Raw genomic sequence first — 26,888 nt, 5'->3', positions numbered from 1 at the left:
CAATGCAGCCTGTAGCCCACAAAAGATTCCTGACCCTCCCCATCCCACAAAACATCCCAGACCCATCGCCCAGCCCACAAAACAACATCGGCCCCCAGCCCACAAAAGTAGACCAAACCACAAAACAACATGACCCAGCCCAGCCCACAAAACAACCGTGACCCACCCCAGCCCACAAAACATTCCCGACCCACCCCCAGCCCACAAAAAATTCACGACCCACCCCCAGCCCACAGAAGTACCCCGACCCTCCCTCCAGACCCCACTTACCTCACCTCTCCCTGTTTCCATATGTCTGTTATGCAGCTAGACCTCGCATATGCCTTAACCACACACATGAGTGGTTAAGGCATAAGCGTGGTTAAGGCACAAGCGTGGTAGGGCTTGTGGAGTTGGAACACTCGTGGTTTAGACGGCGGTGTTCCGACTGTTTACAAGAGGAAAGCTTATGCCATGCTGTTGATTAATATTTTCTTTAATGTGTGAAGATAAAGTGGATAAGGAACTCAAACAGAGAAGGTGTGTTAGACTTTCTCTGGGAATGTTTTCATGGAAGGGTTTACCAGTCTCGGTCAAATCTGATAACTGTGTGCAATATATATTTATCTACATTTTTAAGTTTTTAGAGATTAAACATACACAAACACAATTATATGCATGTAATATGAATGGGCCAGTGGAGAGGATCAATAAAATGTTGGAAGAGGGAGTGCAGCTGGCTTCAAATGTGGTTTAAAGTTTGAGCAGCATATTAGTAACTTGGGGTAGTCGTATCACAATACACCCGATTCTACAACAAGGATACACTGTTTTAGGCACTTAAATAAAACCTAGGACCGTGTTAACTCCAGGCTGGTTGGTGGGAACCTCCAAACCTTTGTTGTATAGAGATATGTATGAGGAATCTAGACATAATGTGGTGTAGAAACAACATTTCATTTGAGAAACTCAGTTCTAAAGTGTTGCATGGTGTTTCAAATAAACCATTGGGGATTTGGTGAAGATAACAAATCTACATTGTGTTGAGAAGGGGGGGTCAATATTTAAGAGAGTTTTTAAAGTTGTGAGAATTGGAAAAAGTTTAGTTCAACTTAACATTGGTTCCTGCTGGAGGTTGCAGAGAACAGGCAAATACAGAGGTGACTCTAGGGAAGAAGACATGGAACACATTCTGAACACTCCTGGGATTTAGTGATGACATTTGCCCCTTCCATGCAAAGGCAGACTCAGCAGAGGTGAATGCTGGAACATTAAAGTCTCACAAATCCAGTCAAGCTACCTGAGACATTCCTCTGTGAAGGTTTACAAGAGTGGTTAACTTTCAAAATAAATTTGAGGTCTATATTGGTCTATATTGTGGAGTAATCACTGTCCCTTCTTGCTGTTCCCTTTTTGTTGTAAAAATAGAGGGATGGGTTCTTCTTTTTTAGTAGGGTGGAGTCGTGCCTTAATGAGTTGCTGTGCATAGCTGGCCTTGTGCTGGACTTGTGGCTGTTTTCCTGGTTTGTGCTCAAGTTGAGTTCTACCTTCTGTTTCCATATGTGTAAACAAAACACCCAGGCAAATTACCAGTACCTGCTAGCACATTAAAGGTGGCATATGCCACACACGTTTTAATAATAGTCAACTACTGTTTTTACACACGGAATACATTTTATTTCCTCATATAAAACATGATATTTGATAAAATCGACTGTTTCCACCAGTGATCAGTTTTGTTCTTAAGATGATGTTTGCTTTACGATGGTGCATAGGATTCCTACCAATAAATGTAATCCAATAAATTTCTAATGCACCTCCCTTGTCATTACACCTACCACTAGGAAATTGAACATTCTGGTTCTATGTGAATTTATGGGGATTGAACCTAATTTTAGAAAGCAGGCATTTTGTAAGAGGCTTGCTGCTTTGGTGTTTGTGTGGTGTCATCCGAGTTTTATAGTTGTTGTTGCTTCTTCCAAAAAAAGCTAAAAATATAAAATGGGACTTGAGTTGATCCACCTCGCTGGAGTTATCGTGTCATTTTGAATACCACATTCAGTTTTCAGTATATAGGTCTGTGTCGACTCATTGGGCTACATGTGTTAAAAGAAAAAATTTACCCAGATCTACTGTTATTCTGGTAGCAACAAGTAGTCTCTATTCACAACCAGTCTTTTGTGACCAAAAATGTATTTTGCGTACTAGCCTATGTACTAGTAGAACAGTTTACAAAATCAGGTTTTGGAGGGGGGTGTAGTCCGGGCTACCTAATTAAAATGACTTTAGTTGGTCGAAAATTGTGATACACTCTAAGTGGCCACAATTCCAGACATGTTAACCTGCAAGGGCCAACAGACCACCATTCTTGTGATTTTTGTTCAAAAGAAACAGCTATAAACAAACTGTTTAAAAAAAAGGTTATTTTTAAACCTTTCTGTGAGTTTTTGCAGTGGTCCCCTAGACTACTGTCTGCTTCCTCTAAAACGTGGACCCAACTCACAAAGAAGAAGAGGTCCAAGAGGGACCCCTTTCCCTTTTGGGGATGAGATACCACCTCAACTAGGGAGTCAGTGATTTTTCAGTGGTCATTGATACATCTGATACTGATTTCGTATTTGGAAGTAACACCCAAAACACACCCTTTCCAAATAACTAATTGATTTCCATTTGCAAACCCATTTGAGAAGTCAGTTAAACTGGACCTACTGCTTCAATGGGTGTGGTATATGGCCAAAACCCTTTTTTGCAGTCGCAAGCTACAAATCAGAGCGTTTGCAACAGCAAAAACATTTTGTTATCCTAGCCCTTTGTTGCTTGCATGTGTAAGAACATCAAACATACTGCTCAACAGTGAGGAAACCGAGCAAACTCCACATAATTTTGGGTGTGTGCCAGATCATATTGTTGAGGACTGCATTTAACTACAATTTGCAATTGTCATGTATTCAATATGTCCCAAAGTATCAGGATTCTGTGGGTGAATAGCTTAAGCCACCTTTCCTGGGGGGTATTGCACATACAGACAAAACATGGCAATGGTGATTAATGACATTAAGCTTACCCCACAAGGAAACAGAAAGGGGACAATTACAGCTTTGGGTACCAAGTCAGACATTGTTCCTTTTTCTTGTTGGGGATGTCTCCAGAAAGGAGAGTTGGGGAAGGCTGAGTTCCTCTGGGTCATAGTGATGACACTTCAAAATATTTCTGCAAACCTTTCTGTAGCTATGAAAATGATGTCACTGCGTTGTGTCATCTGGTTATTTTGTGCAGGTTTGTCAGGAGCTGTCTGGTCTCAGGCGTCCTGTTCCATCGTCTGGAACAGGATTTAAACGTTTAGTGCATTTCTTGTAGGAGTGAGTGGTCTCTTTTGAGTTGATCCCTTATCACGCTTTTGTATCTCCCTAAATCTACAATGTTGCCAGTTTTTCTGCCAGAGAACTACAATTATCCTCACTCCCTTAAAGGAAGTTCAAAAGACGCGACACAGGAACAAGCCCTTGCGTGGCTTACTGTTCCTGGATTGTGACCACGCCCCCTCCCTTTTTCTTTTTACTACTGTTGCTTCGGAGAAACTTTGTATCGGTGTGATCCTCAAAGGTGTCTGGTAGTGTTCTATTCTCTGAAGACACCTATTGCAGAGAACCTTGAAACCCTAAGACACAGAGCGCTCTGAGGTCTCTTCCAGCTGTGTCGGGGCAGCACTTTCCCAGCTACCAGCTTCCCACTAAGAAGAACGCGGCAACTCTGTTTTTACGCAGACAAATAACAGGCTCATAAATTCCTTCTCAGCTTACGGAGTCCTGCATCATTGATCATTGGATTCCCCTGTGTGTATTGGCATCTGGATTTTGCACGCGTTGTATTTTCCACTTCCTGCTTCCGACGCGAAGACCCTCAATTCCACTATTACGTGTCTGTAATAACTCAGCTTATAAATTCTCACAGACATTATCGCAATACGAGTCCCATGTAAGACGGAGTTTTAACAGTGGTATGTGAACTCATAACCTGCATTCTCCAGGGCCTTTATTTTTTTGTTCTTTGTTTTGGACTGCCTTGACTTTAACAATTCCATGGTCATGAGGAATTCAATCCTGAATCTACAGCACTTTAAGAGGAGTGATGTTAACTCCTAGTTTCTCCACTTCCTGGAAGGAATGAGAGATTTATAATGTGGTAAGTGGATCCTCACTAATACATGCTTTGCACTAGAACAACAGTAATATTATACTGAGTAGGTGTATTGGGAATGTACTAATATGATGTCTGGTTCTCTCCTTGCAGTTACCAACTCCTTATGTTCTTCATTCTGATGTCACCTGTCTCTTCTGGCTGGGAAGAAGCGGTCTGGTCACTCCTTGAATATTTCTCCACCTCTCTCCGAGGAGAGTGATTTATGAGTGGTAATTCTAACTCGTCGTGGAGCTATTCTCGGGGAGCGTGGAGGACTACTCTTCGTTCTTGTGGATTCGGGCAAGAACCAGGTTAGTGGTTGTTCTGTAGTGACAGGAGCATGACATGTACATTCAGGATCTTCAGGAACAATTTATGTTGCTGTGCCATTCAGAAATAATTTGAGAGGAGGTGTGGTTAGGGGCTCACTCTAGAAGAGGTACAGTGTCAAAGGTCTACATCTCCTTATAAGGACTGTGCGTCGAATGAGCGTCTGCCAATGGAGTCAATGAACATTGTGGTGAACTCTGAGAGCACACACAAAAAATAGCTGAGGTGACTAAAGTTGTGTTATCATTATGGCATTTTGTATCTTGATTATGACAGAGATTGCCCAGGAGTGAACGAAGAAAGGTCAGTTTGTGAGCTGTTGTATGGGAAAGAAGAAGGGATGGAAATAATAGCTGAAATTGAGTTTTCGGAGCTTGTTACAGAGATTATGGATAAAATGGCTCTCATAGTATAGAGAAACCATGGCCACCATGTGCATTTGAATTTTGACTAGGCAGGGACAAAAGTAAAAATGTTAGTGTGCTCTACTGCTTTGCGCACCATGATGCCAATGAGTACTGCTCAGGAGATCTTTGGTTTAGGAAAAGTGAAGCTCTCTTGCACTAAGATTCTGCCAGGAGGTAATGGACACAGGTTTGATTTTACCCATGCAATGGGAGTTAGAGTTGGGGCTATCAAAATAGAATAACATGGTAGAGCATCTTTGTTACTAATAAAGTGGAGCTCCTCTGGGAGCCAGGAGGTTAGTGTGTACTTAATCCAAGATGTAAATATTGAAAAGCAGATGTTATAGTAAAGTGAAAAACTTTTATTGAAGTAACCCGTTTCCCCCAGGTTTGGAATGAGAAGTTGTATTTTAGAGGGTACTACCATAGTATTGAGGTGAAAAAATCAGCCAAGTTGCTGCCCTGCCAAAGCTGGTAAAGACCAGTTCCCGAAAAGCCTTTTATTCCACCGGCATTTACCAGGAGGCTTGACGCCTTGGATGCTGGTTTTGAAAGCCCAGAGCAACTCCTGGTACCTCAGTCACTTTCTCCAGCTCCCCAAGGAGGCTTTAAGAGAGAGAGAAAGAGGGAGGGAGAGTGAAGATAGAGTAAATCAACCACAGAAGAAAAAGATAGAAATGATGGAGGGGTGGAGGGGTGGATGGATAGATGGATGGATGGATGGATGGATGGATGGATGGATGGATGGATGGATGGATGGATGGATGGATGGATGGATGGATGGATGGATGGATGGATGGATGGATGCATTGTATGAGGAGAGGAAGTGAGGGGGAATGGTTGAAGCCTTTTTGCCAGGCCTGCATTGGTTCCCCAGTACGGCCCTGCAACCATGTTCCACATCTCTGCAATTGGTACAGTCTTTCATAGAATTTTAGGATTACAGGGACTAGCAAGTAGAGTGGGTTTTCTGTAAAATAGCAGCACTGATGAGCAGTGTTTAAATTGTTGCAGCCCTGATGTAATGGGCGAGGGTTCCACCTCTTGTATTCCCATTATTCAAGGTGGTCCTCCATCCATGTGTTGTTCTGCCTTATCTCTTCTACAGACTTCACTATGAGAACACTAATTAACAAATTAAATATGTATCTGATATCAATTAATAAATACCAATATGTATTCTATATTCGCTATAATTAAATAGCATAAAAAAGCATATTAAATACAAATGTAGATACAATTGAAGTAAAAAAGTACAATAAAATATATTAACAAGACATTAATATTCCATTAAAAAAGGTTTTCCATAAAATACTCCCAGAGGTAATATAAAATAAGGGGACAGGTACAGGTATTAGCATAATTAACAATCAAGTCAATCTTCAGTCGTGATGTTGAGATCCCCTGCTCCTCAAAGAGGACCAAAAAAATGATGCTAGATACAAAAACACGTTAAAGGGTCAATTAGGATTTGCATCGAATATAAAGCTGGGCGACATTGTCTGAAGTTGTGTTTGCGAATAAGCAGGAGGATATATTTTTTCCTTTGCACCTGGTAAAAGTTGCAAAAGAATATATAATGCAGGTCTGTTTGAGGGGATGTGCCATCACAGGGACAAGCTGGAAGATCATCTATAGTATGAGTGTTAGTGGGGTAACCTAGCATCAGCGGGATATAGTTTTATCTGAATCTCACTAGGATGTATCAGTGTTGGGAATTTGTGACAAAATTTAAATAGGAGTATATATCTGTTGGTAACATGGGGGCCCTCTGATATAGCCTCACCGTAGGCTTATTGGAGCTAGCCTCCATTCTTTCTCTTGCAATTTTAGAAAACAAAATTCCTTTTATTTTTAACTTAGATATTGTCACTCAGCTATATGGATTATCAAATAACTCCCGCAATCCCATGGATCTCAAGGTGTCCCTGATATATTGCAGCCATGTGAGCTTGTGTGCTTGATCAAGTTTCAGGCAATCATTCAGGATGTTCTGGGTAAGGTTAACTGTCTCCCTTCTCCAAACTAAATGCCACAACAAGATCAGTGCTAACCAGACGTAATCGGTGATGTATGCTATGCCCAGCTCAGTGTGGCAGTTGTAGTTAGAGCAGTTTCAGGGAAGGGCTACTAGCCTCTCAAGAAAGCTGTCCTCCCTTCGGTGGAGGGGAGCAATATCCACTATTCCCCATACTCCAGCCCCATATGTGGCAACGGAGACAGATTTGGCCAGATACACCTTTTGTATTGCCTCTATCAGTTTGGAATCTAATTTCTTTGTGAACCTAAAGATGGCCATAATACTTTTTTCCAGCTGGAGGGCTCGGTTGGCTACCATGTTGGATCATGTGTTTTTTCTATAAAATGGGATCCCTATATAGGGGAAAGTATCTACCACCTCCATCTTATTCCCATCTATATAAAATTTTGGGAGTAACGGAACAAGGGCAGAATTCAATAAGAGAATATCTTTTGTGGACGCAGACAGAGTGGCTTCCACTCCATTAGTATAAATAGAGAACAGGAATGGTGCAAGGACACACCCCTGCCTGACCCCACGCTGAATAGAGAACTGTTTCGTACATTCCCCGTTCCTGTCATACCCATACACATGCCCTCGCTTGTGAATACATCTGTTTTATAAATGTTATTATGGTGTCATCTATTCCCATGCCTTCCAAGGCTGACCATTACTTGCAGTGAGAGACACAGTCAAAGGCGGTTGATAGGTACATGAATGCCATATAAACCTGACCCTTCTTAGCCAGCATATATTTTGAAATAATCAGGCTCATATTGAGACATTGGTCCAATGTCCCTTTCCCTTTTTAAAGCCATACTGCGAAGGTATTAATATGTCCCTTTCCCAGGCCCAGTCCTCCAAACTATTCAGTCCTTCAATCCATTCAGTAATAGGCAACCCATCAGCTTTGCTCTACCGTTCAATTAGGATGTTGGTCTGTAGTTTAGGGGCAGGGCCTTGTCACCTTTTTTTATAGATGAGGATTATTACTGACTTTTTCCAAGAAAGTGGGGGTCCTGTCTTGGCTATGATGTTCAGAACATTAGTCAATACTGGTGCCCAAAGAGCTTGATTATCTAGGAAAAAATCTATAGCAACTTCATCCGGGGCCTTGTTAGTGTTACATTGCTCTCACCAAGTCAAAGACCATATTGTCCACTTCTTCAACTTGTGGGGTACCAGCTTGAGGCACCATCCCCTCATCTAACACCCCAAAAATTCTCAAAAAGCGGGCCACCTAGGCCTCCTCGCTTACATGTAATGCTAAATTGAGGTTGCTTTCGTCTTTGAGGAATGGTGCATTGATTTTACTCCAAAAATTCCTGTTGTCTTTAGAGATTGGTGCCTGGTATAATTTTTCCCATGCCTCCTCCTTTAGGCCTCTTAATCCAGCTTGCCTGGTTTCTTGTATTGACAGTGCAGGTTCCTCACTAAGGCCTTATCTCTCAGGATAATGCTGAGTGCTGTATGCTCATTGCACCATCAGGATTCAGGCAAACCGGGCTGAAGACGGCTGTAATGCCAGAAACCGGTCCCCGGGAGCTTGTTTCCTTCCCAGTGTAAGAATTGGCTTTTGTAGTTTGGTTTGCCCTGTTCCCATCATGCACTGGGACAGGAACAGACTAATTTGCATACAGCCAGGTTCTGAAACTGGGATGGTGCAGTGAGCTAAAAAACGGTGTTGGATCTAGCCCTGATCTCTTGACTGGGTGAGAGCTTTCTGCTTAATTCAGAGACTCTGTCCCTCACCACCCCTTGTTGTAAATATTTTTGTCCACCCTAAGCGTGGAAGGGTATACTCAGACATGAGTCCCTTGCTCATTGCACCATTAGGATTCAAGCAAACCGGGCTGAAGATGGCTGTAATGCCAGAAACCGGTCCCCGGGAGCTTGTTTCCTTCCCAGTGTAAGAATTGGCTTTTGTAGTTTGGTTTGCCCTGTTCCCATCATGCACTGGGACAGGAACAGACTAATTTGCATACAGCCAGGTTCTGAAACTGGGATGGTGCAGTGAGCTAAAAAACGGTGTTGGATCTAGCCCTGATCTCTTGACTGGGTGAGAGCTTTCTGCTTAATTCAGAGACTCTGTCCCTCACCACCCCTTGTTGTAAATATTTTTGTCCACCCTAAGCGTGGAAGGGTATACTCAGACATGAGTCCCTTGCTCATTGCACCATCAGGATTCAAGCAAACCGGGCTGAAGACGGCTGTAATGCCAGAAACCGGTCCCCGGGAGCTTGTTTCCTTCCCAGTGTAAGAATTGGCTTTTGTAGTTTGGTTTGCCCTGTTCCCATCATGCACTGGGACAGGAACAGACTAATTTGCATACAGCCAGGTTCTGAAACTGGGATGGTGCAGTGAGCTAAAAAACGGTGTTGGATCTAGCCCTGATCTCTTGACTGGGTGAGAGCTTTCTGCTTAATTCAGAGACTCTGTCCCTCACTGTCAGGTTCCTGCATCACCGCGCCTACCTAAACATCAGGAACTACATCTCCCATGATCCTTGTAGGGGGGAAGTATAAGGGTGGTGTCTGCAGGAAACTCTTTGCACGTAATTCTGAGTCCTTTGTTTGTGTTTCCAGTGTGGTTGGGAGGACCGGCGTTCTTCGAGCTGCTGCCGCCGTGGGGATGTGGGAGCTCTGATCCTGCTCCGCTTCAGCCTAAGGTTCTGTTTCACTGGATCCGGAAAGGAGCCCTGGTCTCGGGCGCCTAACGGCATCATAGAATCCGACACCGTTGTTTCCCAGAGGAGCGCACCGTTTTGGTGCGTGTCAATTTCAAAACCCGGCTCCTCGGGGTTTTTGGTTTCCCGGAGCTTTGCGGCGGCTGCTGCAAGCTACCGTGGAAGGCTTTCGTTGCTTTGGCATATCTTGTCCTGACTTGCCCGGAGTATAGTGGTGAGCCCCACTACATGCTGCCGGCTAGAATATTCATTGTGTCTTGCATCGTCCGGAGTAGAGTGGTGTGCTTCGCTACCTACTGCCGGCTAGAGAGTTGTTATTTCATTTTCTTCAATCAGCGGAACGTAGTGGCGGTCACAACCACACGTTGCCGTTGTATTGTGTTAAGACTTTGTTTACTGATGTGTACACCAACGGATAAACCCTTAGATGACTAAAGAATATTCAAAGTATTTCTTGGGGACAGAACCTTGCTTGATAGAGTGACGACGTGTGGTATTTACTGCAAACTCTTTTAAGATTTATTTGAACTATAAACTTGTGATTAACTCAAAGAATTATTTAGAGGAACAAGTTTCTAGACCAGGGAGGGATCATTACCTAAGGTTCATTCTCCACATAAAATGGTGTGTATTCTCAAAGGGTGTACAGTTTCTAGAGCATATACCTGTGTAGGAAATGTGGTGTTAACAATTGTCTTTCCTTTCAGGAAGCTGGACTGTTAATCCTTTAGACTTGCTGGCGGACTGTGTACAGCCTCTTAAGGTATTCAGCGGTCTATAGAGTGTAATTGAGAATAGTCAAAATATTGGCAGGTGTTATAAAACTTTTGTTCTGTCATTTCAGATCCCTTGTCCCTGCTGACCCCTACCCGTCCCCGGTCTCTTTTCATTATTTATCCCTCGCCTGATGGTTCGAACCCCCTGTGTACATATTCAGGGGGTTGGTAACGTCAGGAGGTGGACCCCTTTGTTCATCGATCGGATCCCGTGGAGCAGGCCCTGACAGAATTACGTGCCCAAGATTTATGCTCCACCTGATACGGTTGTTGAACAAACATGGCTACCCTAGAGGAAGTGCTACAAGCATTGGTGATAGTTCAACAAGAGTTGGTAGCTTCTAGAGCAGAGGCTACCGCCTCCAGGGCAGAAGCTACAGCATTAAGGGAAAGAGTGGATAGGCTTGTTGGCAATCCCTTTGATGCTGCTACACTTAATCCTCGCATACAAGTAACGGTGCCTCCCCCTATACCGTTGGCAAGCCCTGAGAGATACTCGGGGGATTCGTCTAAGACGCAGATATTTCTTACACAGATCATGATGCATTTTTCTTGCAAACCCGCGTCTTTTCCCAACCACCATTCAAGAGTAGCGTTCGCCATCTCTTACATGATAGGGGATGCAGCAAGTTGGGCGGTCCCACTGGTAAGGAGAGATGATGCTATTCTTTCAGACTGGGGGGCCTTCAGAACCGAGTTTGAGAGGGTGTTTGATAGAAGGGCCACTACATTCAGGGCTGACAGGGAATTGATGGAGTTAAGACAGGGACGTAATGAATTGATTACCTATTTAACTTCCTTTAATAGATTGGTGGCCGAGTCCTCCTGGCCCGAAGAGAAACAGATGTCCATCTATTATCAAGGGTTGCGGGATGGGATGAAAGATGTTATAGCGCAAATAGACCCCCAACCTACTACCTGCGCTGGTATGATTAACCTGTCCTTGCGACTCGATGGCAGAATGTCCGAGAGGTCTGGTGACAGGAGAAAATGGGACAGAGGATCCTCTAGGCCAGAGTACTTCAGTAAGAAGGGGCCGTCATCCATAGGGGAAAGCCATGAACCTATGGAGATAGGAGCAGTGAGAGCACCCTTAACCAGAGAGGAAAAGGAAACCCGTAGAACCCAGGGGCTGTGCGTGTATTGCGGGAGAAAAGGTCATTACGTGAGAGAATGTCCCTCCAAGCCAAAAAATACAGGGAGTTGGGTCAAGAAAAGGTTAGCAGTATCCAGCACCGAGTCATATGACAAAGATACGGAAGGAAGGGATGACCAGACACCTTTAAAGCTACCTTCGTTGGTTTGTGAGGTTCTTCAGGATTCAGTGTCCCACATCGTGTTGTCCATGTGTTTGGAAAGCCATTTAGTGGGCCACCAAGTATTGGTAATGATTGACTCTGGGGCCACGGGCAATTTCATAGACAGCGGACTGGTCACATCTTTAAACCTAAATCGCATTTCCAGGGCGCACCCAGAGGAAGTATGGGCTGTAGATGGGAAACCCTTAAAATCAGGAATGATCACTGAACAGACAGAAGAAGTGTTGTTAGTGGTAGAATTACCAGAAGGGGAACATCGAGATAAGTTAACCCTCAACATAATTGAGGCTCCGCAATATGAGGTGATTTTGGGTATGCCCTGGCTTTCCTATCATAACCCTGATATTGACTGGAAAGAGAAAAAATTGAGGTTCCTTTCACCGGGGTGTCAGGAACACATGTCAGCACGTCCTGTTACTCAGGCTAGAGAGTTGTCTACTCCTTTTCAGGTGGCGACGGCGGCAGAAAAGGAAGTATCATTACCATGTGCATACCAGTCGTTTGCGGATGTATTCAGCGAACAGCTGGCTAATGAACTACCACCTCATCGTACATATGATTGTTGCATTGACATGGTTGAAGGTGCCCTGATGCCCACATGTCGGGTGTATGCGTTATCTGTGCCTGAAACCAAGCACCTCAAAGAGTATCTAACACATTATCAAGCTATTGGCTTTATCCGCCCTTCCAAGTCCCCGGCAGCCTCTCCCTTATTTTTCATAGCAAAAGCTAATGGTGAATTGAGGGCTTGTATGGATTACAGAATGCTGAACAAAAACACTGTCCGTAACAGGTACCCTCTCCCCCTCATTCCGGTGCTACTAGATCAAGTATGGAAGGCATGCATTTATACTAAGTTAGATCTTCGGGGGGCATATCACCTTGTGAGGATGAGGGAGGGTGATGAATGGAAGACGGCCTTCAAAACATGCTACGGGTTGTTTGAATATACTGTTATGCCGTTTGGACTATGTAACGCCCCCGCCGCCTTCCAGTACTTCCTGAATGATGTCCTGAGAGATCTGGTAGACATCAGTGTGGTGGTTTACATTGATGATATTCTGATTTATTCTTGTAATGAAGGGATTCACCACGACCATGTGATACAGGTTTTACAGAGACTGAGAGAGAACAATCTGTTCTGTAAACTTAGTAAATGTGAGTTTGGAGTAACTACTGTGGAGTTCCTGGGAGTCATGCTATGTCCAGATGGTTTCAAATGGCGGAAAGGAAGGTGCAAGCAGTACAGTCCTGGCCCACGCCTAAAACAGTGAAAGAAGTTCAATGTTTCCTGGGTTTTGCGAACTATTACAGGAGGTTTATCGATGGATTTTCGCGCCTTGCTGCACCTCTTTCTCGGCTACTCAGAAAAGGGGTGGTGTACGATTGGTCGCAGGAAGCGGAGTATGCTTTCAATCTTCTCAAAAGGGCGTTTGTAACTGCACCCATATTGGCACATCCACAACCTGAGTTGCCGTATGTTGTAGAGGCAGACGCCTCGGATGAGGCAGTAGGGGCTATATTGTCTCAGAGGCATGTACAAACAGGCCAACTCCACCCGGTAGCATATCTTTCCAAAAAACTGAGCCAAGCGGAGAAAAACTACACCATAGCAGAAAAAGAACTCCTTGCTATTAAAAAGGCTTTCCAGGAATGGAGACAGTACCTTTGGGGGGCATTACATCCTGTGACTGTGTTCTCAGACCACCGTAATCTGCAATACATGAGAACGGCTAGGCATCTGTCACAGAGACAGATGCGGTGGATGATATTTTTTGCGGAGTACAATTTTCTGATAACATTCCGTCCAGGCGTTGAAAACAAGAAAGCTGATACTTTGTCACGCTTGGGCGACTCCTTAGAGGTAAAGATCGATCCTCCAATGGATGCCATCATTGAACCTAGCAAGGTAATCTGTGTGCTTAATGCTGATATCTTCCTAGAGACAATCAAGGGACAAAAGACCGAGGCAGCCTGGAGGTCATGGAGTAGCAAAGACACCAGACGATCCCTTATCCGGGGTTTGCCTTTTGTGGAAAATAAACTGTTCTTGCCTTCCCGGGAAAGTAGAAAAAAGGCCTTTGAGTGGTGTCATTCTTCACCAATGTCGGGTCATCAAGGCATAAAGAAATCGGTGCTTTTGGTCCAAAGACAGTTCTGGTGGGATACCTTGTCCCGAGACGTAACAGAGTGGGTGGGTCAGTGTGAGGAGTGTGCTCGTGCAAAGACGATGCAGTGCCAGAGTAAGGGGAAACTTATGCCTCTGCCCACTCCAAAGAAACCATGGCAGAGTATTAGTTTGGACTTCATCACTGGGTTGCCTTCTGATCATGGCCATACAGCTGTCCTGGTGGTCGTGGACAGCCTTACCAAGATGGGACATTTTATACCGTGTCGGAACCTCCCCACGGCAGGTCAAACAGCGCAGCTGCTGTTGTCTAATGTTTTTCGCTTTCATGGAATCCCTGAAATCATCATTTCAGACAGGGGTCCACAGTTCATCGCGAGCTTTTGGAAATCCTGGTGTTTGGCGTTGAAGATCAAAGCCTCTTTGTCAACCAGTTTCCACCCACAGACGGATGGTCAGACCGAACGGCTCAATCAGACGTTGAAAAAATATCTACGTTGTTATGCGGCTGAGGCTCAGGATTCATGGGTGTCCTTGTTGTGGCTAGCGGAATTCGCCTATAATAATGCATGGCATAGTTCATTGGGGGTGTCCCCCTTCAATGCCAACTATGGATTCGATGCCCGGGCATTACCAATTTCCATTCCTGGTGAAGTGGGTAATCAACCTTCGGTGTTGGGTTCGGTTCGACGTCTGCACGCAATCCAAAAGAAAGTGACCGGACATTTGGTTCAAGCCAAACAGGAGTACAAGAAATGGGCAGATAAGCACAGAGGTGTGGGACCTGTGTATCAGGCGGGGGACAAGGTGTGGTTATCCACCAAAAACATCAGGTTTAAGCTCCGTTCGGTGTTCCATCCTAAATTCATTGGCCCGTATGTGGTGTTGAAACAGGTTAACCCTGTGGCATATAAACTGAAACTTCCTGCCTCTCTTCGTATCCACCCGGTATTTCACTGCAGTTTGTTGAAACCGGCTTTGGCTGCCCGACGGAGAGCTCCCCCTCCGGTGTTGTGTGACGATGGGCTGGAGTACGTGGTGCGATGCATAAAAGACTCCAAACGTCGCAGAGGCTCCTTGTGGTACCTGGTGGCCTGGAAGGGCTACTCGGCTGAGGACGACTCCTGGGAGCCATCTGTGAACGTACATGCTGCCGTAGCTGTCAGAGCTTTCCATCGGAGGTTTCCTGCCAAGCCTGGGCCTAGGAGGCGCTAGGAGAGAGGGCATACTGTCAGGTTCCTGCATCACCGCGCCTACCTAAACATCAGGAACTACATCTCCCATGATCCTTGTAGGGGGGAAGTATAAGGGTGGTGTCTGCAGGAAACTCTTTGCACGTAATTCTGAGTCCTTTGTTTGTGTTTCCAGTGTGGTTGGGAGGACCGGCGTTCTTCGAGCTGCTGCCGCCGTGGGGATGTGGGAGCTCTGATCCTGCTCCGCTTCAGCCTAAGGTACTGTTTCACTGGATCCGGAAAGGAGCCCTGGTCTCGGGCGCCTAACGGCATCATAGAATCCGACACCGTTGTTTCCCAGAGGAGCGCACCGTTTTGGTGCGTGTCAATTTCAAAACCCGGCTCCTCTGGGTTTTTGGTTTCCCGGAGCTTTGCGGCGGCTGCTGCAAGCTACCGTGGAAGGCTTTCGTTGCTTTGGCATATCTTGTCCTGACTTGCCCGGAGTATAGTGGTGAGCCCCACTACATGCTGCCGGCTAGAATATTCATTGTGTCTTGCATCGTCCGGAGTAGAGTGGTGTGCTTCGCTACCTACTGCCGGCTAGAGAGTTGTTATTTCATTTTCTTCAGCGGAACGTAGTGGCGGTCACAACCACACGTTGCCGTTGTATTGCGTTAAGACTTTGTTTACTGATGTGTACACCAACGGATAAACCCTTAGATGACTAAAGAATATTCAAAGTATTTCTTGGGGACAGAACCTTGCTTGATAGAGTGACGACGTGTGGTATTTACTGCAAACTCTTTTAAGATTTATTTGAACTATAAACTTGTGATTAACTCAAAGAATTATTTAGAGGAACAAGTTTCTAGACCAGGGAGGGATCATTACCTAAGGTTCATTCTCCACATAAAATGGTGTGTATTCTCAAAGGGTGTACAGTTTCTAGAGCATATACCTGTGTAGGAAATGTGGTGTTAACAATTGTCTTTCCTTTCAGGAAGCTGGACTGTTAATCCTTTAGACTTGCTGGCGGACTGTGTACAGCCTCTTAAGGTATTCAGCGGTCTATAGAGTGTAATTGAGAATAGTCAAAATATTGGCAGGTGTTATAAAACTTTTGTTCTGTCATTTCAGATCCCTTGTCCCTGCTGACCCCTACCCGTCCCCGGTCTCTTTTCATTCTTTATCCCTCGCCTGATGGTTCGAACCCCCTGTGTACATATTCAGGGGGTTGGTAACGTCAGGAGGTGGACCCCTTTGTTCATCGATCGGATCCCGTGGAGCAGGCCCTGACACTCACCACCCCTTGTTGTAAATATTTTTGTCCACCCTAAGCGTGGAAGGGTATACTCAGACATGAGTCCCTTGCTCATTGCACCATCAGGATTCAAGCAAACCGGGCTGAAGACGGCTGTAATGCCAGAAACCGGTCCCCGGGAGCTTGTTTCCTTCCCAGTGTAAGAATTGGCTTTTGTAGTTTGGTTTGCCCTGTTCCCATCATGCACTGGGACAGGAACAGACTAATTTGCATACAGCCAGGTTCTGAAACTGGGATGGTGCAGTGAGCTAAAAAACGGTGTTGGATCTAGCCCTGATCTCTTGACTGGGTGAGAGCTTTCTGCTTAATTCAGAGACTCAGTCCCTCACCACCCCTTGTTGTAAATATTTTTGTCCACCCTAAGCGTGGAAGGGTATACTCAGACATGAGTCCCTTGCTCATTGCACCATCAGGATTCAAGCAAACCGGGCTGAAGACGGCTGTAATGCCAGAAACCGGTCCCCGGGAGCTTGTTTCCTTCCCAGTGTAAGAATTGGCTTTTGTAGTTTGGTTTGCCCTGTTCCCATCATGCACTGGGACAGGAACAGACTAATTTGCATACAGCCAGGTTCTGAAACTGGGATGGTGCAGTGAGCTAAAAAACGGTGTTGGATCTAGCCCTGATCTCTTGACTGGGTGAGAGCTTTCTGCTTAATTCAGAGACTCTGTCCCTCACCACCCCTTGTTGTAAATATAGAGTGCTGTATGAAGGTTTCTCAGTCCCTTTGAGCATACCCTCTCAAACCAATGCACTGTTTCCAATCTATTGGGGGGATCGGGGCAGAGCAAATTTCTTCTGATTCCCCCCAAGATCCCTTCAAATGCTAATAATATATCTCGGATGTCTGATTTTAGTTTTAAACTGGTCAATATCTCCGTCTGCTTTTTACCAATGGTGCTTTGGACAAATTTCACTGTGTCAATCTTATCCCACTTCAGCACAATGTCATTCCTATTGCTATCATTGGCTTGGGTACTGTAATAGCTGGGTGCTTATGCCCATTTCCCCAACTCCTTTGACATTCGATAGCCGCGTGTTCGCTAAAGGCTAAGAATTTGGCTTCTACATTTGTAAATTGCCTTGAAAAGGCTTCAGAGGTAACAATAACATTAATAGTGGAACCGTTAAACAGGGACACAAATGTGTGCATTAATAGGCCTGTATGTGGGTCAAGAGTATTAATTATTTCTAGATTCCTAGTTATAAACAATCTATTGAGGATGTTGCCGTAGTATGGTTGTGGGAAAAGGGCGGGATAGTCTATCCCTCTCCATCAGACATTCCACAAACATATTTTCGCAGCTTATTCCAGTAGTGGGCATTAAAGTCTCCCAGCCATAATATATTAAGGCAGTTATGATGTCATTCCACTGTTGCTAACACAGTTGGCCTTAAATGTGCATGACAAATACATATCAATGCATTTCTTTTTCTGTAGAATGGAAAAATATTGTGATTTAGGTGAATCCTTCCTGGCTTGCTGGTAACTGCCTGGTTTGCTGTTGTGTCTTTCCTTTGCTGCATGTTTAGAGAGAAGTGCAAATGTTCTCATATTGTTAAATGTTATGTTGTGATTCCTTTATAGCCTGAAGTACGCGTAAGGAAATGTGCATAGAAATGAATTGATTAAATATATTTCAAAGTTGTTATTTTCCATTTCAAGTTACATGAATATAATGAATATCTGCATAGAAAATATGTGTTTAGTGTATTCGTATTTTAAAAAGAACTGAAAGCACTGGGAAATGTTTTTATTTTTATGCAACATCATTGATGTTGGTTCCTGTTGCTGAGAGAATGTAAAATATTAAATGAGGTACAATTAATTTTAGTTCTATCTACTTGAATTGTTCCTATTGTTAAAAACCCTCAAAGACTCAGATTTATTAGCAGGAAGCACTCTTTGGTTTTGTCTTGCTGAGCACTCTGTTGCTCTGTCTAATGATTTGGTTATTTATTACGTTCTTTTGATTTGCCTGCATATTGTTTCTTTAGGCACATCATGTGCTGTGAGCACACTGTTTGACTGATAGGTACTATTTTTGCTAGTTACAGTACTACTTTAATGTTAAATATATAAATAGGCTTCAGATAGCGCAAAATGCAGCATCCAGGCTGTTGTCGGGCACTCCCAAATTCGTTTCAGTAAAAAAAGAGCTAACCAGGCTACACTCACTTCCGGTGGAGCAAAGGGTTCGCTTTAAGGCCTTATGTATGGCTTTTAAGGCTCTTAATGGTATAGGCCCAGACCACCTGAAGAATAAGTTCAAGTGGTATGCTTCAGTTAGGACCCTTCGATCGACGGGAGCAAAAAAGGTCCTAACCCCCATTGTTAAGAAGACCACTTGGGGTGGCAGGAGTTTTATTGTATGTACATCTAAGTCTTGGAATGATCTGCCACTCCATCTGAGGAATGCCCCGGATCTCCTTCTTTTCAAGAAGGGGCTGAAGACATGGCTGTTTACCCAATGATCTCTCCCCTCTATGGCTAGGCAGTATATAGCGCCAGGACACCCCAGGGTAACCGCTGCGCTCAACAAATTTAATTAACATAACTTATTTACTGAATAAAACGAAGACTTTGAAAAGGCCAAATGAGTGCCTCTGGAGAAATTAATCATGGCGGTGTTTTTAACTCAATGTTGCCTCCCACGCATCCTGCATATCGACCCTTTTTGGTAGAAACAGGAGTGTTGACAACTATGTTTAGTCCTTATACTCCCATTAGGTGCCACCCACCAATGTGCGCAATTACGGTTTGCGTATTCCTAACTTTTCTCGACTCTTTTGTGCCCATTTCTGCCTCTGCTCTTGTGTTTCGAATCTGCTACATTAGCCTGTGTGTACCTAAGCTTTCACAATACCCACCATGTATGCTTTGATTCCCTGCTGTCCACTGTACTGCTGCCATCTGTGTTCTAGCCATCTCCATTGACCTTCTCATTGTAAACACTCAAGTACTCAGAGCTAAGGGTGTTACAGGGTTTCACTCCGAAAATGTCTTACCTTGAAGAGGTCAAATTCCCACTTCTCAAAACTTCCTCCTTGCTCCCAGGATCAGTAAAGAGTATTGGAACACTTTGGGGTAGATTTACAAGCCTCTAGCACCACTTTTGCATCACTTTTCCCATGTTATAATTGACGCAAAAGTGGCTCAAGGGCCTTGTAAATCTGCCCCTTTATTTGTTAATCTTGGAGCCAAGCACAGCCAACGTGCCACCTTATTAAACCTTGCCCTCTTGTTGGAGGCCAGTACCTCTAGCAGAAAGGAACAGTGTGCGTCACTTGTGTACTGCTTGTATGTTCTCAACAATCACTAATTCCTCTATAAATCCACCTATTTGCTCATTTATCTTATCATTCATTCATCCACCTATGCATGTATTTATTCACTGGTTTATTAATTAGTTTAATTAATTAAGTAGTTCTATAAGGTTCTGGTATTATGCTAGTACAACATTCTCAATACACAGCATTTGTCTCTCTCTGACAACTTTGCAAATGTAGATTCTGATGAAAGTGCATTAATTTGTTGCTAGTCGCTATCAGATCATTTTATAAACATTTTATAAACCACACTGGTGGCTTGGTTTAAGCTGGAAAACAAACATGGTTCCAGCAAGCACACTGTTCTGGTGTGTAAAACCCACAACTTACTCACTCATTAGTGATGTGACAGATCTAACACTTTGTAGCTCATTTGCCCATCTTCTGGGAGTACTGATCACCTTTGCGTTGTACTAAGAAATATCAATAACTAGAGCGAAATATGTCTTGCATTTGTGCCTATTAAGGGTCACACAGAAGTGATGGAGTGATTTGCACACACCTTGATACTTAAACAACAGGCAACACCATCTAAGCTTTTCCTCAGACCTCTCAAATTTGACTGTGATTTAGAGACCTAGGCGCAAGTTTGTATTTTGTGTTCTTAATTACATCGGTGCAAATCTCCATTTGTTTATGGTCACTGAGTACACAACGCGGTCTATTTGCATTCCCAGGTGGCACATTTCCATGCTGAACACATTCACGAGGCTAGAGAGGGAAACATCCAGGGGATGATTCAAATCATCTGCTCAGAAGCGAAGTCAAATTTGTCTGCTTCTTGACTTCAGGAGCTTAGAATTGCTGTCAACATCACTGTGCAAGTTCAAGGTTGCAAACCCAGACACCTACCATGTTTAAAAACAAATGAAGCGAGGATCTAATGGCGAAAAACATTTTCAATGTACACATCGTTTCCAAAAAGTGAACATAATGGATCTGTTTCGAAATGCAGACAGTACACTCACAGGTGCAGCTTTTCAGAAATCCAAGCTTCGGAAATTCTGCAGTATAAATCTTTTTTTTAAAAAAAACAAATGTATCTTTTCCTACTTATTTTTCAAAGCCTGCAAAGTTTTTGCAGTAGCTTGGTGCAGTTAATAGTGAATGGGAGGGAAAACACTATTCAGGCTTGTTGCATCAATTTAGCAGAATGAAAACTTTTAGACTCTTAGACTCTTTAGAATCCACTCTCCAAACCTTGCAAAAAGCCCAGAATGCCGCAGCCCGACTACTTACGAATACTCCAGCCAGAACATCAGCCAAGCCTGCACTGAGGAAGCTGCATTGGCTCCCAATTAGGGAAAGGGTAACTTTTAAGGCCCTTTGTCTAGCCCACAAGGTACTGCACAACGCAGGCCCCCCAATCCTCAACAACTGGATCACACCCTACAGACCCACGAGAGCGCTTCGATCTGAACATGGAAACTTCATTATGATCCCCAGAGTGAAAAAGGCCCGCGCAGGTGGCCGCCGTTTCTCAGTCAATACTGGAAAAAAATGGAACGCGCTCCCCCCGAGCCTCAGAGCGGAACCTAATCTCCTACGGTTCAGGAAGTCCCTTAAAACCTTACTCTTCCCTTGAGTCGTCGTCATCCTCGACCATCATCCCTTAGGAGCACGAGGTTTAGCGCTGGGATACCCGTTGGGTGACTACGCGCTCTAGAAAAAACCTAAAATAAAAATAAATAAATAGACTGCTCTCGAACTACAAACCAAAGATCTAAGCCCGAGACTTCAAATGAAACATTCAATTAAAAATATGGCTCACCACACTTAATATTATGGACATGTACAAAGTGATGGCAGAAAAGGACCCCTTGTCCAGCCTGCCTGTCGCTATCTATGCAAAATACCTGCACCGGGGTCTTTGAAAAGTATCTGCACCAGGGTCTATGTAGCCCCCACATTGACCTGGGCCTCTTTTGCACGCACTGACCCTAGTCACGGAAATATTTTTGAGTATATAAAGTAGCACTCAGGTAGTACTACAGCTTTACATACTCCAAGATACACAAATCATCCAAAGATCTCCACGTAAGCCTTCCTCTTATATCACCTGTCACAAGTGCAGGAAAACTCCACATGCAGAGGTCTCCATTTTAGTAGCAAATGTGAGAGGAGCAGGAGAGAGTGTAGGAAAATTAGGAAAATCTTCTACTAAATGTGTGCTGTTAACAGGAAAACAAGGAGGTTTTTAGAGAGGGACATACAAAAACTGAAACACACCAAAAACAGTAAGACTATTGCTGTTCACCAAAGTTACCTCATCTACTGTCAGATCTGAGTCTGACAAAACAGACTCAGATCTTCTCCACCCAACCATAGGAATACGTCACACACCACATATTGGCAAGTACTGATACTGCAAGCCATTTCCATTGAAATCAATGAAGGCACGGAATAACACTAACACCACACAAGGAAATATAGGAAAGCCAAGACAGGTACAGTAGAGCACACATGCATGCATGAGCCATTATTGAAAGCATCTTTGGTAACCTCAACTTACACTTCAGATGTCTTCTTCACATGAAGGAGTGCTTCAGCACCCCAGAGGTTGTGTGCAAAAAAATCGTAGCCAGTTCCTAGTTCCACAACATCGCCATGAGACAGGGCTCATTCTAGAACCTACCCCTGGACTAGCGCCCATCCAGGTTTCCAGTGTGGGACACAGAATGAACGTCACGGTCTAGAGATGCATGAACAATTAGTGACCTCGTTGCTCACCTGGTCTGCTAGTTTTGTTGCAGTGGATGGACAGTGTCTAATCCGGTCCTTAGAACATTATGCCCAACCCTCCACTCTCATCTTGAGACCTTCCAGGCAGCAGGAAGGAGGTAAGTTGTACATTATTACATTTTTAAATCACTTTACATGTGGTTTGAAAGTTTTATATTGCCGTATGAAATATTTTTTATATTGTTGTACATTTTATTTTAATTACGAACTTAATATTTGTGGTGTATGTTGCAGGCAAAAGCTCCTTTCCTTTAAATTATTATATTTTGATAATACATTTACCTCACTCTTGACATTTAGATATCTTTTACACAACGACAAACTTTCTTTTGTTGACTGCACAGCTCACATTTATTCTAGGTGATGTACTTCTAAACACGTATCTTCACAGTTATTTTTTGTTAAATTTATTTCTAGAGCACACGTATACCTGGAGGTATCTGTCGCTAGCTCTACAGAAACCTAGTACAAGAGCGTCACTGGGACTTTAATTGGCATGTTTGTAAAGCTTTCCTGAACAGGAGCAGGTTATTCATAGGCCTGATATACAAGGGCAAAGTATTCCCTGTGTTACAGTGTTACATATGGTTTAAAATAGTTTTTTGCCTTATGTATTAAATTGGCATTCTTAGGTAATGTAGATAAAATATACTATTGCACATGACAATCATGGCATGTTCACAAAAAACACATGCAGGCTATTACAACAAATAAATGTTGAGCTTTAATGCATGCTTATCTTCCCTTGTGACAACGGAAATTGATGTGATGATGCCGGTATCTTGCTACATTCAGGCATACCATATGATGTGGTGATATATCTGTTTCTCAATTATACATAAATAAATTATTTTTTGATTTTTGAAAAAAGTTTGTGATCCTTTTCTATCTATGTTAATTATAGTGAAAGCTTGAATTTAGAAGCTGTCAAGGCGAAGATCTCCTTATGTGACATATTTAGTGTGATTTTATTGAATGTTTAAGTTTGATTTACACAAAAAGAGGATATATTTCCTTGTGAATGCGCTTTTTCTTAATTTCCTTTTTCACAGGCAGCCACGGAGCAAACGGTGAACAGCGGGACCAGGGGAAAAGTGGAAAGAGGACCTCGGTCGCATGGTGGGCCCAGGAGAAAAATACCAGCACCAACACAGTGGAGGAGGAGCACCCACCAGCAGGTAGGGTGCACTCACCTGGAAAGTCATTTGATCCCAAGCCAAGGGGCCCGAAACAGAGTTCAGGGAGACCACTGAGGCGGTGATCATTCTGGAAACCACTTGACAGGAGGAATCAGGCAATAAGGCTGTTCCTGGCCAACAAGAAACATCTCTGTGGTGTTCCATAATCAAGCATCACTGTTATCCAGAGGCCCTCAGCACAATAGGGTCACCTGGGCCAGTGCTGTCCCTCTTCCTTGTGCAACTGCTCACCCAGTTGTGCAGCTGCTGCGGGTAAGATTTGCCACTGACCAGGCTGAGCTCTCATGTGCCTTTGCACCCATACCCCAGAGTATGTGACTCGACTGTCTTCTGAAAAAGAACTGCAAGTAAGTGCTGGTCTGAAAGCGCTCTCTCAGGGCTTGCACAGGGTGGTAGCAGAGGTGAAAACATGCCAAGAGGTGCATGCTGACTAATCAATCAATCAATCAATCAATTGTAAAGCGCACTACATACCCGTGAGGGTCTCAAGGCGCTGGGGAGGGGGGGGGGCGCTACTGATCAAACAGCCAGGTCTTGAGTGGTTGTTCGCGAGTGAGAGGTCGGCGGAGCGTAGTTGGCGGTTGGGGATGTAGAAGGAGAGCCGTCTGTTGAGGTAGGCTGGGCCAGTCTTGTGGAGTGCCTTGTGTGGGTGGGAGAGGAGCTTGAGGCAAATCCTATTGTTGACCGGGAGTCAGTGCAGGTTTCGCAGGTGGGTGGTGATGTGGCCGTGGCGTGGTACATCGAGGATCAGTCGTGCCGAGGCGATTTGGATGCGTTGTAGTTGTTTGATGAGCTTGGTCAGGGCTCCCGCATAGAGGGCGTTTCCGCAGTCGAGTCTGCTGCTGACGAGGGCCTGGGTGGCTGTCTTTCTTGTATCTGTTGGGATCCATCTGTAGATCTTGCGGAGCATGCGGAGAGTGTTGCAGCAGGAGGAGGAAGATCCAGACCCAGTGGCACACGTAGGAGTTCGCCGTTAAGAGATCAGATACGTTGTTAAACGTAATGAGGCGGCAATCTGAAGATGACACTATCGAGATGTTAAATTTCTGAACCGGCAATCCAACTAAGATTAGAAGACCTTAAAGATTCACTGCAGGTCAAAACCGTTGCAACTTTGCGAGCGGATTACCACAATAGAAGCACTTTTACCAACCTGACAGCAGGACCGGTAGACAGCCACGCATCTTTAGAGATAAACATCACCCAAGGAAGAAAGAACCGGGTCCCAGTCACTCTGGTACAAGTTGAGAGATACACCTAATGGAAGCCTCAACTTTGCATTAAATAAGCCACTGTCAATGTAGTAAAGAACAAGGCAGATTTCCTGAGGAAGGCGAATGGCCGAAACGCGTTGAAGGAATTAATTCTGCATCTATAAATTAAGTCATAATCTGTGATGATATTTTAAAAAAAAAATTCTATGTGAAATCACTGTAATGTATTATATGTAATAATGTCTTTTGTACCAAAAAAATAACAAAAAAGTGTGTATATATGTGTAAATAAGAGAAATAGAAAGTTGGAGAAAAAAATAACTAATAACAAATATCAAATACAAATAAATAATACATATCAGATATCAATGGGTGGAAAATGATTTACTAAAACATGCATGTCTAGGTTACTCATGAATTACCAGTACACATAACCCGGTGTGCTCACTCTTTTTTCCAAAAAGCAGCAGGAGGAGGAGACAGCGTTGACTTGCTTGGTATTTGAGAGCATTGAGTCGAGGATGATTCCCAGGTTGCGTGCGTATTCGGTGGGTGTCGGGGCTGCCCCCAGTGCCGTCGGCCACCAGGAGTCGTCTCAGACTGAAGGGTTGGAGCCGAGGATGAGGACCACCGTCTTGTCCGAGTTCAGCTTCAGATGGCTGGCCTTCATCCAGTCGGCGACGGCCTTCATTCCTTCGTGGAGGTTAGCTTTGGCGGTGAAGGGGTCCTTGGAGAGGGAGAGGATCAACTGAATGTCATAGGCGCAGGAGATTATGTTGAGGTCGTGCTGTCGGGCTACGTGTGCGAGCGGGGCCATGTAAATGTTGAACAGCGTAGGGCTGAGGGAGGATCCCTGGGGTTCGCCGCAGATGATCTCGGAGGCTTTGGAATGGAATGGGGGGAGGCGGATGCTCTGGGTTCTGCCGGAGAAGAAGGAAGTGGTCCAATCCAGAGCCATGTCTCGGATCTCTGCGGCGTGGAGGCGTGCACGTAGTGTGCCGTGGCAGATGGTGTCGAAGGTGACAGAGAGGTCTAGGAGGATGAGTGCTGCGGTCTCGCAGTTGTCCAGCAGCATCCTTATGTCATCGGTGGCGGCGATGAGGGCAGTCTCGGTGCTGTGGTTGTTGCGGAACCCTGACTGGGAAGGGTCCTGGATTCTGTTTTCTTCAAGGTATCGGGTTAGCTGTCTGTTGACGGTTTACGCGATGACCTTGGCCGGGAAGGGGAGCAGAGAGATGGGCCGGAAGTTCTTGAGTTCTCTTGGGTCTGCCTTAGGTCTTTTGAGTAGGGCATTGATCTCGGCGTGTTTCCAGATCTCTGGGAAGGTCGCGGTCTCGAGGGAGAGATTGATGACGTTGCGCAGGTGGGGTGCGATGGAGCTGCTTGCTCTGTTGAAGAGGTGGTGCGGGAATGGGTCTGACGGAGCGCCGGAGTGGATTGAGCGCATGGTCTTGATGCTGTCATCGATGCTCACGCGGGCCCAGGCTAGCAGGGGGTCGTGGTTGATGGTGTACGGAGGGTCTGTTGTGTTGCTGTCTGTTGGGGCTGTCTTGGTGTTGAAGCTGTCTTGGATGTCTGCCATATTGCTGTGGAAGAAGGTGGCGAGGGAGTCGCACAGAGCTTGCGACGGCGGGATGTCATTTGTGTTGGAGCTGGGGTTGGAGAGTTCCTTCACGATGTTGAAGAGCTCCTTGCTATTGTGTGCGTTGTTGTCGAGGCGGTCTTTGAAGGAGGTCCTCTTGGCCATCCTGATGAGGTGGTGGTGGTTGCAGATGGACTCCTTGTGTGCTGCGTGGCTGTCGGGAGTTTGTTCACTGTGCCATTTCTTCTCTAGTTTCCGGCAGGCTTGCTTGGAGGCTATGAGTTCTGGAGTGAACCAGCTGGCCCTCTTGCTGGTGTCTCTGTGAGGGGGTTTCTTCAGCGAGGGTGTTGGTGCAGTCCTCGATCCAGCGTCTGAGGCTGTGGGCAGCGTCCTCGGTGTTGGAGCGTGGGTGGGCTGAGAGCAAGATTTCTGTGTAGTTGGTCTTCGGGGATTTTGCTCCAACAGCGGTGGGGGATCTGCTGGGTGCGGTGGTGTGTGGTGGGTTT

This window comes from Lissotriton vulgaris, chromosome 3_1 (assembly GCF_964263255.1).
Source record: "Lissotriton vulgaris chromosome 3_1, aLisVul1.2, whole genome shotgun sequence".
NCBI classification, from domain to species: domain Eukaryota; kingdom Metazoa; phylum Chordata; class Amphibia; order Caudata; family Salamandridae; genus Lissotriton; species Lissotriton vulgaris.
Note: the sequence above shows the minus strand (reverse complement) of the source record.